The 14,980-nt window shown below is 44.1% G+C and overlaps 1 protein-coding gene across 1 annotated transcript in view; it reads left to right on the top strand.

Annotated features, from left to right (window-relative positions):
* LOC147663560 (serine/threonine-protein kinase Nek6-like) overlaps positions 1 to 14,980 on the top strand; it is a gene marked incomplete at its 3' end in the record, with an annotated part of 502,329 nt that overhangs the window by 151,122 nt on the left and 336,227 nt on the right. The window contains exon 2 of the mRNA XM_086950359.1: positions 9,365 to 9,417. The remainder of the gene's footprint in view (positions 1 to 9,364; positions 9,418 to 14,980) is intronic.

Here is a 14,980-nt window from a genome sequence, read left to right as displayed (position 1 = left end):
CGGCTCGCGCTTTGCTGTGTTTGAGACGACGTCCCTGGTGGCCCCGTGACCTCGGATTCCGATGGCACAGACGCCAGACCTGTCGGAGGCGAGTTGAAATCCATGCTTTGTTTACAAGCTGCTTTGGGTGCCTAGAAGCGGGGAGTCTGGGAGCAGAGCTCGTTGCCTCATTGGACGGTGCATGTGGGGACACCGGGTAGGACTTGGAGAAAGTTCTGAGAGCCCGGGGCAGCAGCAAAACACTTCCCAGCGTGAGGCTCTTTACAGACACAAGCAAACTCGAGCTTCCTTCTCCAGCGCCAAGATCAACTGCAGGGTTTTGTTACATCTTGCTTTCCCATTGTTTGCCTCCTGGGTAGAGCATGCATGCCTGGTTGCTCCTACGAGTATCTGCTTAAAATCCATGTTTCAACCACTTGTCAGTGAGGCTAAAGTAGTTCTGCTGCAGGACGATAAATACTTCAAGAGCCACAACTTTTCTGCCCAGTGTTTCGAGCACTTTAGTGCTATTATTCTATCACACCTAGCATGCTGTAAGCCTAGCACGGTCTCTAAGGCGGTGCAAGGAGGGAAACATCCTTTACAACAAAACTTTTTCCACGCAGTAACGCAGGAATTACAACGCAAGTCGTTACAACGACTTGCGCTGGAGGGCGCTATAGGATAGAGAATAGTTTAATTTACTATCCAAAACCTTCCCTACTATCCACGGGGACTGGAGTTAGAATAGTAAATTAAACTATTCACTATCCAACGCCCCCCAACGCAAGTCGTTGTAACGACTTGCGTTGTAAAACCTGCGTTGTAAAGGCATGCGTGGAAAAAGCATGCGTTGTAACGACATACATCCGTGCAAGGATGCAATCAACCGTAGACTTTGCGCCTATTTTTACACACCGATGTCAGATATGCGTTCATGGCTTCATCACCTGCTGTTGTCCCCTCCGCAGATTCAGACATTTTAGGGCTTGCCTGCCCTGAATATGGTCAAATCTATTCTTGGATTATCTACACAATGGGGTGGGCCACATCCTGTCCCCAGCATGGTGGATTCACCTGAGCATCCTTGGAAGCAAGCGCACCTACAATCGGCCAGAGCTGGGCAGGGGGTCAGTCCTCCCCCGTGCTGTCCACTCCCAACTTGCTTATGACCAAAGGACATGGTTTCACAGACCCTCACGTGATTCTTTTAAAGGATGCTCAAGCTTTAAAAAAATTTGATGAATAATAGGCGTCCGCTGCAGTCACGAGACTCTGTACCTCCTCCGCCTCTGGATGTTTGACTTGTACAAGTCTATGCTCCATTAAAGCTGCATTCCTGCTCTTGTGGTTGTCAATATCCACCTGTACATTAAGTATCGAGGGCACTGCCCTAATGCAAGGTGCGAAGAACATTTCACTATATTTTAGGGTTTCCTTTGTTACTGACATCCTTGATGTGGGACTGAGGCCTCGTGCACCCCAAAAATGGATGACCAACGCCTGCATGAAAGGAAACCACCTTAGAATACAATGCGCTGCGGTCGGCGGTGGCAGACTGCATCTTGCCTTAAGGGGGATGTATGTCAGTACAATGCGATCATTTTGATCGCGGTACTTTACAACGCGGTTTTCACAACGCAAGTCGCTACAACAACTTGGGTTAGAGGGCGCTGGATTGTGGATTAATTAAATTTTCTATTCCGACTCCAGCCCACCGAACGGTAGGGAAGGTGTTGGAATAGAAAATCAAACTATCCCTTAAGCAAGAGCGCCATCCAGAGCAAGTCGTAGTAATGACTTGCGTTGTAATGGCTGCGTCCTAAAGGTCGCGCGGTGTAAACACCGCATTGTTGAGGATGTTTCCCCTTGAGGGTGGGCTTCATGAAGCTTGATGGATATATATATATATGCTACTCTTCCAATGCTAAGGTTTGGGGTTTGACCCGGCCCCTAACCTTGCCTTCAAAGATCCAGTCCGCAAAGAAGCCCTTACATAATGCATGCTACCAAATGCCCCAAATCAACGTTTTCGGTCCAATCGTATCTTCCGCATTACCATGCTGGGACTCCTCCTCGCTTACAATAACTGAAGCAGACCTCCCTGAACACTGTATCTGCCCCTCTCAAACCCCCCCTCATGCAAATGGGAAGGCACTCCTACCGCTCTTCCCTTAAACGTCCGTACTTAGTCTGGTTTTGGAATGAGGCTGCTATGAGGACCACTTGCAAAAATAAGTGTTCCCCGCTGGTCCTGCCAACAGCGCCAACTAACCTGCAAATCCCTTACCTAAAGGAACAGAAACAAGGAAAGACAACTTCTCCTCCTTTGCTCACTCCTTACTGAATGACTGCCCTACCGAACACAACTACCCTCACCCCTGACTTTCAGTAAATAACGCTAGGCCTTTCCCTCCTCAAATAATCCCCTCGCAATTCTCACGACTGATATTAGCCTGTATGCAATCCAACCCTGCAATGCCTGTGTCCTTCCTTGAGGCAGTTCTTTATGCCACTGGCATAACGGAACTTGAGGGGGGGGGCCCTTGCAAGGTACGGGGAGGGGCCCCATCTGGACTCATTCAGGAGCTCTCCAGCCAGAGTACTGTGCTGAGGGCCCCCCCCCTACAGCTTGGGGGCCTCCCGCACTGCAGGGGCCTGTCTTACGCCACTGCAATGTGAGGCCTCTTGTAAATACTAACAAGTGGCGCTTTGCAAGTGTGCATTCGCTCCATTGTAACCTGTTCCGGGCTTATGTTCCCTAATCTAGGAGCAGAGGCGCGCTAGCGCCGCTGTTCAGGTAACGACATCAATACTTGTAGATAAACATATATATCCTCCTTAAAAACCAAGGGCATTGCCTCTTTAGCAAATATTTGTTGTGGTTGGTGGAACTCCCGAAGTTTTACTACATGGAATTCCTTGGAGTAACAGAAAAACTCAGCGAGATTTTGCGGAATTCCACCAATGGGCGGAAAATATGCAGCTCATGCTGCACTTTAGCGCCGGTAGCACGAGCAGTGCTGAAAATCAGTACAAAAGGCACCACGTGTTGCACACGGCCATTCAAGTTGATTTTGCTGCCACTCGAGGAGAAAATATACCTGAACAGCAGCAAATCTACTCAAAAGGTGGCCCTGTGACTGCTCACGAACGCCGCGCCTGCCTGCGTTAGAAAATTGCGCTAGGGGACGCCAAACCTGCCTTGCGTATTCTGGAACCTCGCAGGAGGAAAATTCCACCTCACGGCAATCGGCGCAATTTAGCCAGAACCCCGCGTTAAAGAGTAAAGCGGAGTGGAAAAAATTCCGCAGGCGGAACGCAACATTCGGCACTCCCATAAATATTTGCAAGATCCGATGTATGCTTCAATAACATGCACATATTCTGGGGTAGAAGGACACGTTGCTGTCATTTGCAGTCTGGCCTACGGTCACAAGGCACATTTTATGCATTCGCATATCCCTCATCTAACAGGTGCCTCATCACTTTGACAGGGGGATTCGTGATCAAAACACTATTATTTTTCACTTTCGTGCAGATTGCAAATCAAATTTGTTTAGTAGCCATTTTCGAATGTATTTTTCTGTAAAGGCTTAACATGTGAGCCGGAAACAAATAGAAAATCATGTTACACCATAAGCCCGTTCATCGCAGAAATATCCGGAGAAAAGCCCGTGTTGGTTTCTGTGCAATGAAGCCAGCTCAGAAAGAGGTTTCTTTGTTCATTTTGGAAACCACTAAAGTATTTTGGAAATATGCGGCCCTGAGATCCAAACCCTCCCGGATCAGTCTACCTGGCACAGGCCTGCTCCTCTGAGTCAGGGACTTTCTTGGGAAGGCGTTTCATCAGGGACTGGCACAGCCATGGCCGCTGCAGTGTGCTGCCCACCACACGGCCCATGTGTGCAACATTATACAGTGCTGGTGTTCTACCGCCGAGTCAGGAACTTGGCACTTTCGCAGGAGAAAAATGAGCGGATCAAAAAGCCTGGCTTGTGAATTCCTTCGGAATGCAGGCGCCCGGCCAGAGAGGGGCGCGTTTCCTGGCTGCAGCTCCCAATCCCCTCCTTCTGCAGAAAAACAAATGTGGTGGAGCGCAGAACTTCAAGGGCGATCATATCCTTTGTTTATGTTCACTGAGCCTCATGTCTAAAGCTGCAGCATGGAAAAGCGGGGTTTTATGTGCCTGTTAGCGTGGCAGGCAGCCTGTCGAGGCCTTTAAATGAGCGCCCTTGTTGCTGGGATCACACTGGTTTCAGAGAGCTCTGGCCCACAGGCCCTCCCTCGCCCTCCACTGCCCCTTGTGTCTCCCCAAGGATGCCCTGGACCCTCTCCTTTCATACCAATTCAAAGACCAGAGGAGAGCGCCCTCATTTCCATTAGTACATATTTCTGGGTGGATTTTTGCGGAAAAAAGAATATATATGTGTGTGTGTGTGTGTGTGTGTGTGTGTGTATATATATATATATATATATGTACATATATGTATGTGTATGTGTGTGTATATATATATATATATATATATATATATATATATATATATATATATATAATCAAAAGAACAGCGCTCTCTTCCGTGGGCCAGGGGTCCTCTACGCCACAGAACACGCAGACACAGACCAGTTTAAGGTGCAATTTTCTTCTTTATTGAGTGCAAGTAAGATATATATTTCACCAAACTTGCCCGAACACAGAGGTAACTCTTAGCACAGCTGGTGCATGCGGCAGGGACGGACTTTCCCGACAATATTCTTCCACCTAAACAATATGCTTGCACTCGCCAAGTTGATGATTTACAGGTTTATTTCAAAAGGCCATTGCCAGTTACAGCACTTATCCTCCACCTACGTGTTTCGACCGGCAGGGCTTAGTCACAGTGTTAAACATTGGTCCTACCTTGATTTCAGTATTTATACCAGAAAAACCTCTTAGCACATCGTGATGCATTATGGGTCTGGAAGTTTAAAAGCATTGTTTTTTCTTTTTAATTATTTTGTTTTTAAGCAAACTTATAGTTTTATGGCATATCTGAGATACATTGTTTGTGTTGCATCAAGTATTATACACATGAGATTACCACATAAAGATTTTCTTAACATTTTTTTGACATTTTTTAAAATTATATTACCTCAGTTTTTGTTGCTAATTGGACAGTCCAATTTTGCACCCTCAGTGGAAATGCCATTTTTAGTTTTGTAGGAACTTAATTCATTTTGGTACATTGTCCATATATGAACCTCCCGAGGCTTACATTCTGTTTAATATTATTTAGGACTCAGTGCCCTCTTTGATATTAAGTAATCTCTTGGTCCCATGTGTATGTGTTTGTAACTTGTGATCATCTCTGCAAGACCATGTTTCTTCTTTTCTTATTTACAGTCACTTTATAGTAGTTTTATAGGTGTATAAATAATTCCTCATCCCCGTTTAAACCCAGCGGGGTTTTAGTTTTAAAACTAATGATGAGCCTGGACTCCAAGCATCTCAACATGAGGATCCTATTTCCACCTCTTTCATTGATGGGTATGTTGGAAATTCCACTGTAGGTTACATCCTGTTATCTTCTGTTTTCATGATTCAGCATATGCTTTGCTATGGCATACGTTGGGTCTTTATTTTGTAAGGCCCGTATGTGTTCAAGGATTCTTTTACTTAACAGGCAGATGGTACTCCCAATGTATTTCTTGCCGCAAAAACATTGCAGCATATACACCACGTGTGTGGTTTTGCAGGTGATGGCATTCTCGATGTTAAAGAGTTTCCCATGTGGATCATTGATTGACTTAATTGATTTCCCTATTTTGCAAGCCTTGCGTTGGCTGCATTTGTTGGAGCCCTTTTGTCTGTCCTGTAGCCAAGTATCAGGTTTTTTAATTTGAAAATGGCTCCTGACCAATTTGTCAGACAAAGACGGGGCCTTTCTGAACGTCATTTGCGGATGTTCACCTAAATCTTTCCCTATGTCCGGGTCTTTCTTAAGAATGTTCCAATACTTGTTTAGAATTTTTCGTACTTTGTGGCTGTCTTTGCTATAGGTTAATTCCATTCTAATTGGTTCCTTTGATAGTTTATCCACATTTTTGTTTTTGTTTACCAGAGTTTCAGACCTTGTTTTCTTTCTAGCCATTAGTTCACCACGTCTTACATCATTGTATTTGTAACTTCTTTTTAGGAATCTTTTCGTGGCATCTTTGAATTTTTTGTTCATTTCATTCTTGTTTGAACAGTTTCGTTTCATCCAGATGAATTCCCCATAGGGTATATTTATCTTCAGAGTTTCCAGATGAACATTTTTGCCATGCAACACACTGTTGGTTGCAGTGATTTTTCTGTGGACAGTTGTCTCTAGTTGGCCATCTTTTACGTAGACTTTTGTGTCCAAAAATACAATCTCACTAGAGCTGATTGAGTGGGTGAACTTCAGACCAACTTGATTATTGTTCAATACATCAAAAAAATTCTAGAAATTCATTCTGGTTCTGTCCCGTTCCAAATAAAAAAAAAGGTCATCTATAAAACGCAGCCAAAGTATTACCTTGGCTGCGTGATGGTCGTTCTCTTCTCTCCAAGCTACGGTCTTTTCCCACCAACCCATTACTAGGTTGGCATAGCATGGAGAGAAGGAAACACCCATGGCAGTTACACAGGACTGGGAGTAGTTTGTTTTGTTGAAAAGAAAAACATAATTTCTGAGACACAGCTCTATCTTTTCCAGGACCATTTGACAATGATGAAGATGTTCTATTGTTTTTTGTTTAAGAAAGTATTATATTGCTGTCAGGCCTAAATCGTGATTAATGGACGTATAAAGAGAGACTACATCAATGGTTACCAGCCGGTAATCATTGCTCCATCCAATATTCATTAAAGTTCTTTAAAAAATCACTGGGATCCTTAATGTAGGATGTTAAAGTTGGTGCCAAAGGAGCCAAAAAGTAATCCACATTAGTAGAGATGTTCTCAACAATGATCCATAATTGGAGATGATAGGTCTCCCCGGTGGTTTCTTTAAGGTCTTATGTACTTTCGGGAGAAAGTAAATCGTTGGTGTAATCAGGTTATTGTTGCTTAGGAATAGTACTTCTTATTCATTTAATAGACTTGAGACATGCCATTTTTTGAGTCTTTTGTTCAAGTCCACAATTAGATCATTGGTTGGATTCTTTTTTAACTTTTCATAGTTGTTGTTGTCATTCAATTCCCTCATAGCTTCTCTTATATAATCTTCTTTATCCTGTATCACTATGTTACCTCCTTTATCGGCGGGTTATATCTCTATAGTATCATTTTTCATTAGTGATTCCAAGGCGGCTCGTTCTTCCACGGTTACAATTTCTTTCTTTGCGCATTGGTTGACATTAGTTATCTTATCCAGATCCATACTCACTAGATAATAAAAAGTGTCTTTTATTTCCTGGATGTAATATGGGACAACATTTAGATTTTCTTAATTTAGTAGCCAGATGTCTATCTGTTATGTGTCCTATTTCATTCAACACTTGTGTGTCTGAAATGTTTTCCTCGTTGATTCATTTTCCAAACCAAATGCTGTTCGTAATGCCGGAATTTCTTCAATAGTCATTTGCTGAGTTTGATTCTCAGTAATTTGATCCGATGTCTCGTGTTTCTCATGTTTTTTGAAAAAATTGGCCAACTTCATTTTTCGTACATATTTATAAAGGTCTATCTTTGTTTCTACCAAATCAAGATGTTTTTCAGGACAGAATGTTAGTACCTTGTTGAGTAGACTTTCCTCAGCTGTCATTAATACATGTTTGGACAAATTTATGATTAGATATGGCTCCGATCCTTCCATATTTAAGTTTTCGTCACCCGATTGCGTAGATGGTATCCCTTTGGGGTTTTTTTTCTTGCACTTCTTCTGGTCTTTCGTCACTTGTTTTTGTTGTTTGCTAGCCTCTCCCTCTCCCTCTTGTGAATCTCCGACCTCTTCCTCTTCCTCTGCCTCTTAGTAGTTGTTGGTCCAAGTATACTAGTTTTATCTCGTCTAAAAAAGACGTTCAGGGGCCTGATGGGGTTTGTTCTTCCCCTTCGCTGAAATCTGTATCTGATTCGCTAGGTGTTGTATTTAAGGATTCTGGCACTTGCTTCTTATTTGCTCCCAATTGCTGTTTTAGGGTTTGAAATCGTTTAGCAAATGTCAGTATTGTCCCACACGCTTAATCATGCTCATCTCTTCTGTATTTTCGTTCTTTGCGTTCTTCTACCTCATTCTCATGCTGGTTAAGATTGCGCTCCATTTCCTTCCTTAGTTTGTTCGATTCTTCCTCTTTATCATGTGATGATATTAAGGCCTCTAGTTCCGTTATTTTCTTGTGGAGGTCTTCAATATCCATCTTCGCATACTTGACAATTATGAGCATCATATTGTGTGAGCATTGCATATTGTTGTTACCCCAGTCAGTGAACATCTCGGGCCTGGTGTCAGGATGGTTGGGGGTCTGAATATTCCGAGTCCTCTTGGGACCATTTTACATTCTATGTATTTCTCCAGGGTGAGGACTTCCCAGCTTTTAGTTCTTTCCTTCTTAAGAAGTCTTTCCATTTGAATAAACCGTTTTTGTAGGGTCATTTCTCCTGTTTCATTTAGTTTTATGTCCTCCTTTTTTGCTGTTTCACTTGTATTTCCCTTTTGGAACATTACTTGAGCTCGTTTTAATGCTCTCTCTTCCATGTTGGCTGTGGTTATTATGCCACTTCCAAACGTTGCTTATTTCCTTATGATTATATTTAACCTTTAGGAACCACGTTGTTTGTGAGGCTGCTGCTGTAAATACCAAGGTACTTGTGCTGATTTATATCCTGTATCAACTAGGCAGTAATTTACTATTTGGATCGTCGGTGTCTTCAAAGTGCACAGTTCACTCGGGCGCTCGTCATCCACTACTCGCTGCGACCAACACGGATGTTGATTCAATGTATAGTTGAATTGGCGAAACTAAGATGAAGCAAGCTGTGTATTTTCCCTCGAGTCTTCAATTTCTTCAGTTGAGTCTCTGCTCCGTCCATCTTCTCACTTGGAGAAAGTTATTGAATTTGGATTTAACAAAATATCTTCAGGTGTTTTGAAGTTATATATACACAAAAAATATAAGGGTTGCAAGTGTCTCTAAGTAATTCTGAATATGAACTTGTTGTCAAATTTTGATTAATTGTCTCCTTGATCCTGTTGAGCCCACTTTGGTTTAAATATTTCGGCAAATCACTGGGCCCGTTTTAACTCTCTTAAAATCCGTTCACAAGAGATTGGCTGATTATATTCCTGATTGATATTTTGTCTTTCTATTTTGAGGAGGTTTACCTTCTTGAAGCTTTATTCGTGAGATAGATTAAACAACCTATTATTTTTACTTTCTACAGGAAACGCTGCATTTGTGGATAAAGTGATCGGCTTGCAGCGACAGCTGTCAAAGGTAAGGTGGGCTGACACCCCATGTTACTTTTTATAATGCAGTAACCAAACTGTGCTCTCGTTTCTTAAATGCTTTTGCAAGGGTGTGTCTGTATCCCACACTTCAACCCTGCACATCGCGGATGTGTACATCTTGGTGGGAGTGCTGCAGTGTGCCTTGGGGGGAGTGCGGCAGTGCGCCTTGGTGGGAGTGCGCCTTGGTGGGAGTGCGCCTTGGTGGGAGTGCGGCAGTGCGCCTTGGTGGGAGTGCGTCTTGGTGGGAGTGCACCTTGGTGTGAATGCGCCTTGATGGGAGTGTGCCTTGGTGGAAGTGCACCAGTGCGCCTTGGTGGAAGTGCACCAGTGCGCCTTGGTGGAAGTGCACCAGTGCGCCTTGGTGGAAGTGCACCAGTGCGCCTTGGTGGAAGTGCGCCTTGGTGGGAGTGCGCCTTGGTGGGAGTGCGCCTTGGTGGAAGTGCACCAGTGCGCCTTGGTGGGAGTGCGCCTTGGTGGGAGTGAGCCTTGGTGCAAGTGTTGCAAATATTGTCTTATCCACGTGTGCATTATAATTCATAAAACAGCAGCGCCATGCCGTACTCCACCAAGAGGCACTACTTTTGGATATGGAGGTAACTATAAGCAAACAATAGTTATCTGTTCTGAAAGGCACATTTGTCCCAGTGCTGCAGCAGCTGCACTGCCATGAGATTAAACCACTACTGGTTGGTGCTCAGTCAGACCCTTTAACAGACCCCACGTGAATGGGCCATTAATGACTGGCGATTGGAACAAAATTAAAGAACTTTCTCCTACATAGGAATAACCCTTTTATTTGAATGAAAATTTACTCTGACAAATCAGGTCGTGCATTGGCTCTGACAAAGCTCTCTATCTCTGTCATTCTGAAGTGCTCAGTATTATTTCGTAGAGAGCGGAAGCCAGTGAGTGAAGAGTTTATTTCCCATCTCCCCAGTGGATTCTCATTTGAGGGTCAACCCTCACTTCTCATTGATTTTAAACCCTCAAATATTAACCTAGTTTAAGAGAGGTATAAACGTGAACAGAATATTAATTTCAAGAGCCCTTTAAAACAAATCCGATGGGAGAGAGAGCTAGATTATCCTTATTCTGCAACCGTTCCAGGGGCCTCGTGTTGGAAGGGCTGAGACATAGGCCTCCCACCACCTTGTAGAAGGAGTGTATCCTCATGATGCCCTACTGACCGTTCAGGCATGTGCTCCTCATCAGGACCAATAGGCCTGTCCTTGACGCCAGTCATAGTGGCCCTACCTGGAAATGTGCTGTGAACCACGCCTTTTCAGGTGACTTGCCCATCTTGAAGAGCCTGTTGATTAAGGCCATCATGGGCTGATAAAAAAAGATGCTCTGGGGTATGTGGGGGGTTTTGGGATGGGAATGAACTTCTCTTGGTATCCCCTACTGGCATCACTCTCAGTCTGTAAACCCCAAGATTCTGTAGTAGGTGCCCCTTTTAGTGAAGGTGTTGGCAGGTCTGCGATTGTGTTTGTATCTTTTTACCTCCTGTAGATGCTGTCGCAATGCACTTTAGGAATAAGGGCAACATCTGACCAAAGAGAGGCTAAGACGTGACCATCCAGCCTCCGTGCTAGTGCTATACATATTTGGGATTATTAGACTAATCTAAGCAATGTATTTTTTATTTGCTCTGAATGATGAATGTCCTTCTATTTATCATTACTTATCCTTTTCTGTTAATAGTGTGCCATGGAGCTTTTAAGTGTTCTTGCCAACTGCTTAGTTTGAAGAAGACCTGTTTTGCTCATTACATTCTGTTGGTGATAAAGCTCTCTACATATAGGTAGCATTCACTTTCATGTTGAGAAATATTAATTTTAAAATATAAATCACAGTTTGAGAAAAGCTAAATGAATACGTGCCTTATGTGGCCCAATCACTTCCTAGTTTGCTCTGATGCCATTTAGAGTGGCCACTTCACTCCGGGTCATTACAGACAGTGTCTGCAGCCCTCTATTTATATGCTACAAAGCATTGATTTCAGATGTGTTAGTTTAACTAGTTCAGTGGTGGCAAAAGGGAACTACAACACCCAGAATGGATTAGGCTGTTGCACAAACCCTGGATCTGGAGGGTGGTGGTCACCCTAATGCCATGTGAGTTACAAGGCTCCCGATGCTAGTAAAGGAAAACGAGGGGCAGTGGACCTCAACAAGATGCTGCACCCTCATCATTATGTCCCCATATTCATTTAGTGATATATGTATCCTATAGTGTAAGTAATTGTTCCAGTAGGATTTCACCAACTCAAAAAAAAATAAGAGTTATATAAGATAGTCTGTCTTTCCGTCCTTTGATGAAAATCCTCCGGGCCCCACTCTCAATGGCCATAAAACATTTGGTCTAATTTAAAGGATGCAAAATAGTTATTATTAAGTCCCATGGGACCTCTTTTGGCCACATATGGTACTGTACCCTGCAACATGCCTAGGTAAAAAAACATTGGCATTTATAATACCAATAACTTCAACTTTGCAGGGTGCAGTACCATATGTGGCCAAAAGAGGCCCTATGGGACCTTTTGGCCATATATGGTACTGCAACCTGCAACACGTCTAGGTAAAAAACATTAGTATTTATAATGCCAATAACTCCAGCAAATACGAGACTGGTTGCATTTCCAATGCAATAGGTCTCACATTTATTAAAGTTAGAGCTGTTGGCGTTAAAACGTTTTTTACTTTTGCTTTTTTGTACCATTGGCAATTCTGCTATGCAAATATAACAACTTCACAGCAAATAAATAAAAAAGTAAAAAACCTTGTTATTTTTAATGCCAACACCTCTAACTTTAGCAAATACGAGACCTATTGTATTGAAATGCTTGTTTAAATTGTTTTGTCTCCATCTCTCCAACTGGGGCGTTAATCTGTCCTTCCAATTCATTACTAAAATTTCCTTTACAACCCTATTTACTAATATTCCTCTTAACCCTTACTTGCCCCACTTGTATGACAGGCCTTACGCCTCATTAGGCTTTAAGAGATGTTTTAAAGTTGGGTATGATGAACAATGCACAAGATGCTGGTGGGTATACGCGGCATGCGTGAGACTAAGCAATGTCTCAGTCTCGCATTCCTCGCTGAGTGAATCTCTCACTCGCCAGGACTAACTATAGCCCGCCCTGATGTTTATGTGGCACTCACAGATGGCAGAGGTTTCCCAAAAAAATCTTAAGAGGACAAGGCTCCATCTGTCTCTCAGACCCCGGAGCCAATGCCAATCATTTTCACATTTGCTGTGAAGTTACATTTCTAGGGAAAAAAATGTGTTTTCAAAAGAATCTCCTCTTTTAAAATGTAACTTTTTTTTTTAGCAAATCAAAAAATACTAAAAATAGTTAGGTAATCATCTTGAATGACATATGGCTTTCTGCCATGTTCTCTTTAGCTCTCTCCCTTTCTGTCTCTCACACACACACACACACACTCTCTCTCAGTGGTGGCTGCTAACGAATAGTAGTGAGGGGTAGAAAAAAAATGTGACTTACTCGCTGCTGCCTCTCCTCTGTTGACGAAGTTGGAAGCACACGGGCTCCCAGACTCCCCTAGCCAATCACAACACTGCTGTCACCAGCATGTCAACACCTTCCTGATTGGTCTAACCACGTTGGTTCAGCACTCAGACAGGGAGTGGGAGCCTGTGCAAGTTCTCCACCCAGGCTGTGCAATACTGGCAGGTGGAGTAATGCTAAGTGTTCACCACTCCCCCCCACCCCCCTCCCCCCCCCTTGCTAGTTGTGACAGTGACCCAGTCCTGCCCCAACAATGCACGCAAACTGAGCCAGTGCAGTGAAATAAAATGATACTTACGTGTTATCATTTTTCTTTTCGTTTTTGCACTTCTCATAGAGCAGTGAGGCAATGCTCTTCCGCCTTAGTGAAGCAGACGCCGCTAGCTTTCTCTCCATCTCTATTGTACGCTCTCAGTCTCTCTTTCTTACTTTCTTTCTCCATAATCTGGTCAGTCTCTTGCGTATGGGATTATTTACTGCTGACCTCTCATCGCAGTGTTCATGGAGGGAGTGAGTTGCAGATACCATAAGAAGCCGGGCGAGTGACTGCCAGGAGCGTGGCCAGTGTGTCATGAACCCTAGTACAGAGTTCTTCAAACAGAGGGGGGGGGGGGGGGGGAGGGGGGGGCAGACCCCACTGTCGGGGGAGGGGGGCTCCCTAATTGATCCCAGGATGGGCTCCAGGCACTTCCCAAGATTATCATCATGCTGATAAGTGTTTTGTTTTTACTGTAAGCAACAGGAGAGGCATAAGGCCACCTTGTAATGGGCCATTACTAACATCTTTTGTCATTCATACGATGGCTGGGAGTAGAAGTCAAAGGGGGAGGGCCACTGAATGCTACTTTACACTTTAGTAAGTGACCAGAATAGTATGTGGGCAATCATGTTTTATTACATTTTTAAACCAGATAACTGCAGTGTTTCATTATGTTTATACATATGTAAAGATTATCAATGTTATACAATAATTTGGAAAAATATGTTTTCATTCCGGGGCCCCAATGAATTTTTTTTTAAATTCACGCCGGAGGAGGGCGCGGTATTAACCCCTTGGCTGTGGCGGTAATTCTGCTGCAGCGCTGGGGGGAATGGGGGGCGAAGCGCGGCGCCACCATGCAAGGACGGAACCACGCAGTCATGAGCCACGGGCCAACTGTGCTCCTGACGGCGTGGTTTTGTCACGAGTCCGCCCACTCACTAATTCGCCCGCACAGGCGGGGAATCAGTGCCGCGTGGGCGAAGCAGCCGCAGCATGACTGAACCATGCTGTCATGAGCACACGCCGCCCGTGGCTCATGACGGCGGGTTCTGTCATGAGCGGGGAAGGGTTTAAAGAGTTTGAAGACTACTGCCCTAGTGCACGAAAAGAAATAGGGACAAGATGCCTTTTGAACTATGAATGCAGCAATAATCAAGGCTCAGAGGGCCCTTTAGGCTCTGGGCCACGGTGCCAATGCCCCAGCTGCACCAATGGAAGCCACACCCCTGGACTATGGTCCTCTTTGCTTTCGGTGTAAACAGACCTTCTGTGATTGGTCCATAGTTGGAACTCCATTACAAGTAATATGGCTCCGCGAAAGCAGGGATTTCCTGTATTACCTGAGTGGGCTAGAGAGGCGCTGAGCCTCAGCATCTGACCCTTCTTCTCAGCCATTCAGGAAGGGCCTGGAAGTACCAATTCCCTTTGCAGGTATTCTCATCTTTAAATCTGGCCTTGAGGACATGTCCTTCCATTTAGACAATAGTCCTCATTCAGCAGAGATCTTGGCTTCCACTCCTGTGTTAATCACCCCTGTGTGCTTAATGTGTATGACTGATGTGTTCTGAGAATATTGGATTAAAGTCAGAACGTGGCAGCTGACTTCTTGACCGGGTAGTTTTGTGTATTTTGCATTTGCAGGACACTTGTCAGAAGGTTTGTGACAGCATTGACAATATGACAGTTTTCAGTGCCTCAGTGGAGGGGAAAAGCCAGCAAAGGAGTTAGGCCCACATGCATCAAAGTAAAAAA

Source organism: Lissotriton vulgaris, unplaced genomic scaffold (assembly GCF_964263255.1).
Source record: "Lissotriton vulgaris unplaced genomic scaffold, aLisVul1.2 SCAFFOLD_360, whole genome shotgun sequence".
In the NCBI taxonomy this organism is placed as follows: Eukaryota; Metazoa; Chordata; class Amphibia; order Caudata; family Salamandridae; genus Lissotriton; species Lissotriton vulgaris.
This window is presented reverse-complemented; position numbering and strand designations above follow the sequence as displayed.